Here is an 8,924-nt window from a genome sequence, read left to right as displayed (position 1 = left end):
GGAGAGCTGGAGAGGGACTGGTGACAAGGGATGGAGGGACAGGACACAGGGAATGGCTTCCACTGCCAGAGGGCAGGGATGGATGGGCTATTGGGAAGGAATCTTTGTGGGAAGATGGGGATGGAATTCCCAGGGTGGGAATTTTGAAAAGCCCCACAGCAGAGTGCCCACCTGAGCGAGGCTGTGCACACCCAGGGCACACCTTGGTGCCTGCATCAGGGGAGCAGAGCTGTGCACTAGGTGGTGGTCACGAACCGCCTCTGAGCAGCAGCCTCAGCTGGGCAGTGCTGAGCTGCAGAGCACAGACATGAAAAGCCTTTAAAGCAACAGCATCTGCCTGGTCCGTGCAGAGCAGGATTTCAGCCTCAGTGGGCACACTGGGGAGTTCACCCTGCCCTGGGCTATGCAGACAGCACACTCAACCTCCCTGCAGGAGGGATGAGCAGGAGCCCCTGGGGCTGCTCAGTCAGGAAGGTCTCTAGGAGGGATGAGGCACAGCCAGTAGTCACTGTCTGCAGGAAGGCAGGAATCTGCTCAGAGCATCTTTAACCCCTCTCTGACCATCACAGCAACGCTGAGGGTGGAGGCTGAAGGGAAGAAGGCAGGGCGTCCCCACTGCCTCGTGTGTCGTGTCTGCTGGACATGATGGTGGAAGAGATGCTGGAACTCAAACAAGGTTATTCAGAGTGGAAACCCTCCGTCTCCCAGCCAACCTTACAAAAACTGCAGGTTAGCCTTTTGCTAGAGACTGGTTTAGCAGGCAACAGACTGAGATTTTCACAGCATCCCTCAGGGTTTTGTTCAGAGTAGAGAACTAGGCTGCTTTGTCAGGTAGAAAATGATTTTTCCACCATTAGTTTTTTCTCACTGCAACTGTGTTTTTTTAAAGACTTACATTTCCTTCTTCAGAGGAAAAAATTCTAGACCACACGTAAGAGCAAGCCCTTAAAAGAGCCCTGTATTGCTTTCCTGTTCCTAGAAGCAGCATGTCTTTAAAACAATGCTTCTCCCTAACTCCTTTGGGCAATCAGTCCCAGATGAGGAAGGTGAGGGTAGGAGTGGGAGCAGAGCAGTGAGGCTGCAGCATGGAGTTAAATGACAAAAGCAATCTGTTTGGCTTGATTTAAACTTCAGTCCTTACATCAGAGACTGCAATAAAGCTGCAGGTCACGAGCTGCTCAGCCCTGCTGAAGGACAGCCCGAGCCCTGACTGTGACACTCCAGCAGGGTTCCAGCTGCAGAGTGCCATCCCCATCCTGGCCTCCTTGGGTAATTCCAGCAATAGACACAGGAACAGCAGCAGACAGAGATTCATCCACAATGCTGTATTTCAGACTAGTCAATTTTCTTTTCTTCACTTCCCTTCATGTAATTAATATGTTGTCTTTCAGCCCTGCAGAAGCTTTCCCATCCTAGCCACCTGCCCACTGGAGCCAGCTGAGAATCTGGACGTCTCAAAGCCCAGCAAGTCTTTGCAGCAAAGTGTGTGTTTCACCCACTCTGAGCCATCTCCTGATGGAAGGAGTTGTGCAGCAGAGCCCGTTCAGCAGCAGGAACAGTAATGGGAGTAATAGGGTAGTGCAGAGCTAACTGTGGTGCTTAGGGACTGTGACAGTGGCTGACACTGATTGATTAAGAGGTTGAAACTCCGACTGTGGCACTTGGCTGTTAAGAATAAAAGGAACTTTCACTTCTCACTCGTACACATCCATCATGAGCAGACAGGCGTTGGCTTCTCCTGTAATGACTGCGGTTCCTTCTGCGAGAGGGAGGCATGAGATGGAAATTCAGTTCCTTCTGTGATCTGAAAAGCATTTTAATTCATCAACTTTTCTGAAAGGATCTTCAAAGAAGAAATAACACTTTTTGGTAACACAGCTGGGTTTCAGCGTGTTCAGCATCTCAGCTATCAAAGACTCTTCCTCGTTGGGCTGAGAACCTGGCTGGGGATTTTGGAGAGAATGGCTGGGTGTTGTTCCCATAAGGATGCAGCAGGGCAGGACAGCCACCAGCACCTACCAAAATGCAGCATTTGGAATGTGTGTGCCAAGTTAAGAATATTCCAAAGCCCTGCCTTGAACAGAAAGCACGTATGGATGCTATAAAGGGTATCTCTATGGGATCAGCTTAAACATTACAGGGTGCTCTCATGTTTCTCTACTGTTCTGTGTGCCCAGCTCCAAGTATTTTGGTTTCAGGACTGACCCTGATGGTAGTTGTGTGATCTCACTAATGCAAGTGAGAAAGGCCCATGATCACAGAATCCCAGACTGGTTTAGGCTGGAAGGGTCTTTAAAGCTCTTCCAGTGCCACCCCTGCCACAGGCAGGGACACCTTCCACTAGCCCAGGTGGCTCCAAGCCCCATCGGATCTGGCCTTGGACACTTCCAGGGATCCAGGGGCATCTTAAAAAAGGTACAAGTGGGCCCCCCCTTTTGTCTTCTGCCTTTAGCCTTAGGGAACTCTTATGCCCTCCTGGGACACCCCTATGGCCATGGGCTGTTGTGGGAAGATGCCTGAAAACTTCATCAAGTCACAACACTGAATCAACAGGAACAGGCCCGTCCAAGCTGCTAGAAAATAAGGATTATCTTTAGGAATAATGACAATACCACAAATCTCTGAAGAGGTAATTGTCCTTAGGAAGACAATATTACAAAGTCATTTCAAACTGCATTTTGAAAGTGTCACTAAATAGAGACAGCAAATATGAACGCACAAAGGCCAACTCAACCTCCACACTTAAAGCAGCAGATTAGCAGATGAACCATTTACTGCCTGGCTGGCTCATATGCAAGTGATTTGCTGAACCATTTCTCCCAGTGCTCTTGGCTTTGCCATGTAGGAACTGTGTTACAGTTTCCAGCACTGATCTCTCTTGTTCAGATCATAAAGTGACTTGGGGTTTTGTAAATTAGTTTCACATTTCCCTCAGCTGCATTTAGCTCCAGTTTACTTTGATCTCTCTTGCTCAATCCCAATTTTGGCCTACCTTCAAAAAATAAAAGAATTTACATTATGGTCAAATTAAGGCCCGTTCAAACATTTGCCGTTTTGAGAAGCTTATTTGCCTTTCCAGAAACAGCAAAATCTTACACAAATTTCAGGAGGGTCTCATCCATCCAGGATACTCCCAAACTCCATCAGCCTCCTCAGAGTGCTGCCACAGCCTTCCAGTAGGATGATGGCTACAGAAAAAAACCTAATTAAGACTACAATCACCTGCAGCATCACTTGCTTGGTTCCCCACATCATTCTCCTCAGCTCTGCTTTGACTCTGTCTCCTCCACTTCCCATCCTTTGTCCTGAGGTGTGCTTCAGCCCTGGCCCCAGTGTTCAGCCAGTGTCACGCCTGCTCTCGGTGCTCTGAAATGCTGTGGCTGCACCAGAGAGCACAGCATCTTCTCTACAAGGGGAAATGGAAGCTCCCCAAAGTCAAGCATTGCTTCATTCAGACCTTTGTTAGCCTCAGATCAAATACTGTACAAATGTAGACATTGACCAGCAGCATTTGAACGATTATTTTATTTGTCAGGTTTTTTTGTACTAATGACCCAGCCAAACAGGTGCCAGAAGCTTTGATTGTTCCCCAGACACACACTGGCTCTAGTTCTCCAACAAGATGAGCATAATTTTTTTATATTCTTGAACAAAACAGACTTCAAAAGCAAAATTAAAAGCTGCAATTTCCTGTGTCCACACTTCCAAGTTAAAATGAGCCTGCGGCGAGCGCAATAAACCTGCAATGCCTGTCTGTCCATACACGAGGGAAACACAAAGGGGTGAGAGCCTAGCCACAGCTAATCCATTCAGAGAGCTGCACAGCTCTCTGCAGAAAGCTTTTTTGGAGTAGTCAATCAGCGCAGGCAGCTCCAATGCTTTCCTCTTCAAAGCTCCCAGCCTTTCATGTAGGCTGGCTTTGTGCACAAGGAAAGTATTTTTAGCCATGCACTGAATGGTTTGACATTGAGAGAACTGAGGGACATTGTCGTGCTGCGAAAACTTGGATTGGTAATTCTTGTACTGAGAACTTTCTGGACCCAGAGAACAGCCTGGAAGCATTCATAGACACTATAATTATTCCCATTTCTACATCATGCATTCAAAAGAAACTGCTGTACTCTCCTATCATTGTCCAGTCTTCCCAGAGATTGCTGAAATATTCCTGTGTGGACATCTCTTATTTCAGACTCAGGATTTAAGCAGACACAAGGTCAAGGACATTGGACGGATGTTGAGTATTCCCTGGGACCGGTGCTTTGCTAAATACAAAACAAAAATAGAAGCAAATTTATTTGCAAATGTAACCCAGTTTCCCAGAGAATACAGAGCCAGGACAGCAGCTGCATCCTTATGGCACTTACAGTCTCAGGAATGTAAGGTTTCATGATTAAAGGGTGTTTGCACAGAAAATCTCTCCCTTGGTCATTCCTGTTGCAGGAAACAAACCTTTGGTGCCATAGCATTAAATGGGATTTAATTTGGGCAAGAAGGTGCCTGAGTTGTGGAACACAGAAAGGTGTGGGTGGATGGTGCCACTGTCCCTGCTGAACAAAACTTCCCTGTGCCACAGGCCCTTCAGCAGGGGAAAGGACCAAGCAGGCACCCCAGATAAAGCTGCAAACTGATATTAGTACAGACTAGGAAGGAGAGACCAGGTAGATATAAACACCTACAACCACAAAACTGTATTTTCACATGCATTACTGAAGTTTTCAGTCATCACATTGACATTCTGTCCTTGCAAGTGCTGGATCCTGTGCTTAGTTGATTAGGAGACAAGAATTATCTTTATCATATAAAACAGATCTGTGCCATTGCTTGCTATTGCATGATGAAAACCTGCAGTCCTTAAACTATTCAAAGCACAACATTCTTTATGTCTAACTGAAAAGTAGGATAATTAGTCAATATGCACAGCCTTTCATCAACCAGAAGTCTTAAATTATGACTGGTATTAATTGTATATAATTGAAATGATAAATTCCCCAAGATAAATCATATCTCGCTTGTAAATCCTACAAATATTTTTTCCCAACAATTATAATAAGTTCTCATTCATAAGCATTTACAGATTAATGCAGAGCTATGGATGTAATTTCTTTGCAAATGAAGCTATGTCAATGTCACTGTTATTCATAAATCTCTAGGCTCTATATTTTTTTAATGAAGTCTAACAGTTATGAATCAAGGAAAATTTTTATTGTTTGGTGTATAAGCCTTAAGAATCAGAAACAGGGTTTGTAATCTAATTTCCCCAGGGATTATGTAACAAAAGTGATAAACTTACAGTTAGTACAGCAATAGTTTTGACAGCTATGACTTTTTCTCCAGAAGAAAGTAATTTGAATTTAGATTAAGACACATCACTGTATCTTTCCTTATAAACTGTTGGATTAAGTTTCCTGATTGCTCTGTGTGCACATTTGACTGAGTGAACCAAAATGTGGAAATTAAAAATGTAGGAAGGGAGCAGCTTCTGCATACCATTGACCTTTATATTAGTTAAGCATTTGAATTTTAATATATGTATGATACATACTTTAATTAAAGTGTAAATCAGAACTCTGACTTGCTCAGATTTATGAGCCGTGTATCACCAAAGCTCCATTCAACCTTTCCAGCAGCAGCTCCTCCATGGCAGCACCACTGCTGCTGTGTGACACACCACAGCTGATAGCAAAAGCATCTATAGGCTAAAGGTGAAAACTTCTGGCCAGTTATCTTTGGCTTTAATTCAAATTTGAATATGAAGGCAATCAGAGGAAAATATTAGAGAGAGAAAAGAATTCAAGCTGGCTGCGCAAATTAATAGAGACAGAGGAGTAAAAGTCTCTTTCTGCTTGTACCTAATCATTTCATAGGACAGCCTGTCTGTGTCATCCCCCTGCCAAACACAGAATTATCAAGGTCAGAAAGGACTTTGAAGATCATTAAATCCAACTACAGCCCAGAACCACCACCCTGCTCACCACTGAACCCTGTCCCCAGGTGCCACATCCACATGTGTTTTGGGACACTTCCAGGGGTGGGGACTCCCCCACTGCCCTGGCAGCCTGGTCACATGATTGACCATGTTCTCCATGAAGAAATTTTGACAACACATCCAGGTAAAGAGTTTACACAACTCTCAGTGCTCTGAGTAAATGTATTGGGATAATAGTGGGTATGCTGGCTTCCCTGCTGCTGTGGAAGGGAAAGAGTGTCCTCCAGCTTTCAATGCCATTCCAGTTTCTTTTTTTTTTTTAAATTCCATTTTCTTCAATACCATTCCATTTTCTTATTCAGAAAAAATGAACAAAAACCCTAAAAATAACCCACACTCTACTCCTCCCTTCTCAAACCAAAAAACATTCCCTCAGCACAAACTCCCGTGCAGGACGTGATGCTCAGAAACCTGCCTACGTACATTTTTTATGCAAGTGGAACACAACAAGCACATCTTTCACAAATAACCACTCTGGAGGATGCTTAAAAAAATAATAATTCCTCATATTGGCTCTTTATTCCTTTTACAGTAAGTTGTATATTTATAGTAGCTGAAATATATTCATCACAATTGCCATTACTCAGTCCAGCATGTTCCCTTTCTCTCCTACCTCTTGTCGTACTGCACAGTTCTCTAAGATGCTAAAAAATACCCCTCCAGAGGAAGAAATCTTATTCTGAATTTCCTTTGACTTTCATTACATCACTCACACGAATAAATGAGTTCTAGAGCAGCAGTTTAGATTAAAGACTTCCAGCAAACCGATTTCTTGTTTGGATCACACTTCTCAAGGGGCACCGAGTCTTACACAGAAGAGACAACTCTGTAACCCTGCTGCTCCCAAAGGGGTGCATGGCTCAGCCCCAGTCTGACAGCCCCAGGAATAGCTGTGCTGTGTCTGGAAAATTGCTGGAAGTTTGCTTAGCTCAAAAGAAACCCTGAAGATGTGAGGTCTGATGCTGGCTGTACTTTTTCCTGTGTGAGATAGGGGTACCCAGCATCTTTCTGACTCTTTGTGCTGATGAATGCAGGGTAGTGCTGTGAATTTTATCTGGGTTTAGATCAGATGATGCTCCTCTTTAAAAAGAGACCTTTATCTTCTGAAGATGAGAAAGACTTCTTGCAAGGATTCATCACGAATGACAAAGGCTTTAACGATGTTGTCATTCTGGCCTATCTGTAACTCTTAGATGTTGTTTTCCCTCGGCACAATGTTATCTGAGAAGATAACATTGAAGAAGAGCAGGATGGTTCGGCTGCAGGCTGAGCCTCACAGCCCCTCTGCTCCCTGCCTGCTCCTGTCTTTTAGCCTGACGTGGGCACAGGGAAGGGACAAAAGCCCAGAGAGCAGAACTGTAGGAATGAAGGGAACATATGGAAATGAGAAGCTACAAGTAACTCCAGAGCTAAATAAAGCACAGAATCCCAGAATGGTTTACTTGGAAGTCCCACCCCCATGGCAAGGACACCTTCCACTGTCCCAGCTTGCTCCATGCTCCAGTGTCCAGCCTGGCCTTGGACACTGCCAGGGATCCAGGGGCAGCCACAGCTGCTCTGGGCACCCTGAGCCAGGGCCTCCCCACCCTCAGGAAAGTTCTTCCCACGGGAAAAAATTCTTCCTAAAATCTAATCTAAATCTACTCTCCTTCAGGTTGAAGCCATTCCCTGTCTCCTGTCCCTCCATCCCTTGTTCCCAGTCCCTCTCCAGCTCTGCTGGGGCTCTGAGCTCTCCCTGGAGCCCTCTCCTCTCCAGCTGAGCACCCCCAGCTCTCCCAGCCTGGCTTCAGAGCAGAAGGGCTCCAGCCCTGACATAAACTCAGCTCCATCTGCTGACACTGGAGTCCTGTTTGCAGAGCCTGCACTGGGCAGGGCACCTTCCCAGGCTGTCTGTACCTTTGTCTCTGAGCTCTGCATAGTCAGCCACCACCCTGGGGTGCCAGATGTCCCAGGGGGTGCAGACACAGGTGTGACCAGGGCAGCTGCTCTGCTAACACTGAGCACGATTATACACAGCCCATGGACACCTTGGAGCCTTAATTCTGCAAGCACTCCCTGCATGCCTCTGATTTTGGATGTGAATGTTTGCTAGGCTGGGTTTGGGCTGACAAAACCCTGACCTGTTGTAGGCACTGTGACAAGAGCAAGGTGAAGTAATAGCCTCACCAGAGGGCTGTGAGACAGAGGTCAGGCTCAACCTGGTGGCTCTAGGGAAAACTGGTGACCTGCACTGCCCAGTGTGTGTGAAAGGTATTTGATCCCCTTGTGCATCCTGCAGTTTTTGCCTGCCAGTTTCACAGAATAAAACGGGCTCAGCACACCCCTGTAGCACAGTGCTCACCTCAGCAGTCCTCACACCTTCTTTTGCAGCCAGGCTACATCAGTTACATCAATCCAGAACTGAAGGCAGTGCCCATCAGCCTCTCTTCTATGTTGACTCTGAACATCTGCCCAGCCAGAAGGAGCACTACCAGGTGGGGAATGGGCACTGTGATGTCCTCCTTGTCCCACTGCACAGCACGTGAGCACCCTATGAGCACCCCCAGACTGCAAACCCAGCCTGTCCCCAGGGCCAGAGCAGCCCCAGCAGCTTTGCAGAGGCTGATTGAGCAGCAAGTTCTGCAGTGAGATCATGAAGCAAAGTCATTGTGGAGATGACTCTGCAAAGGCAGTGAATTACAGCAGGTAGGGCTTGGTCTCAGGGCAAGTGCTGCTGGCACCCTCCTAGCCTGGCTGAGAAACTGGTGGGGCTGCAGCCAGGAAAGCTGAAGGGGTGCAGGTGTGGGATGCAGCTCCTGGGAAAATGCTGTGGTAAGAGAACTGCTAATTAATTCAATACCACAATACTTGCTTAGTTAGAAGGCTGCTTCTGAAACTCATGCAGATTGAAACAGCAAAACTGCAGCTTCCACACCACTCTGAGCTTTGCAGTCCTCTC

The sequence above is a fragment of the Oenanthe melanoleuca genome, chromosome 12 (genome assembly GCF_029582105.1).
Source record: "Oenanthe melanoleuca isolate GR-GAL-2019-014 chromosome 12, OMel1.0, whole genome shotgun sequence".
In the NCBI taxonomy this organism is placed as follows: domain Eukaryota; kingdom Metazoa; phylum Chordata; class Aves; order Passeriformes; family Muscicapidae; genus Oenanthe; species Oenanthe melanoleuca.
This window is presented reverse-complemented; position numbering follows the sequence as displayed.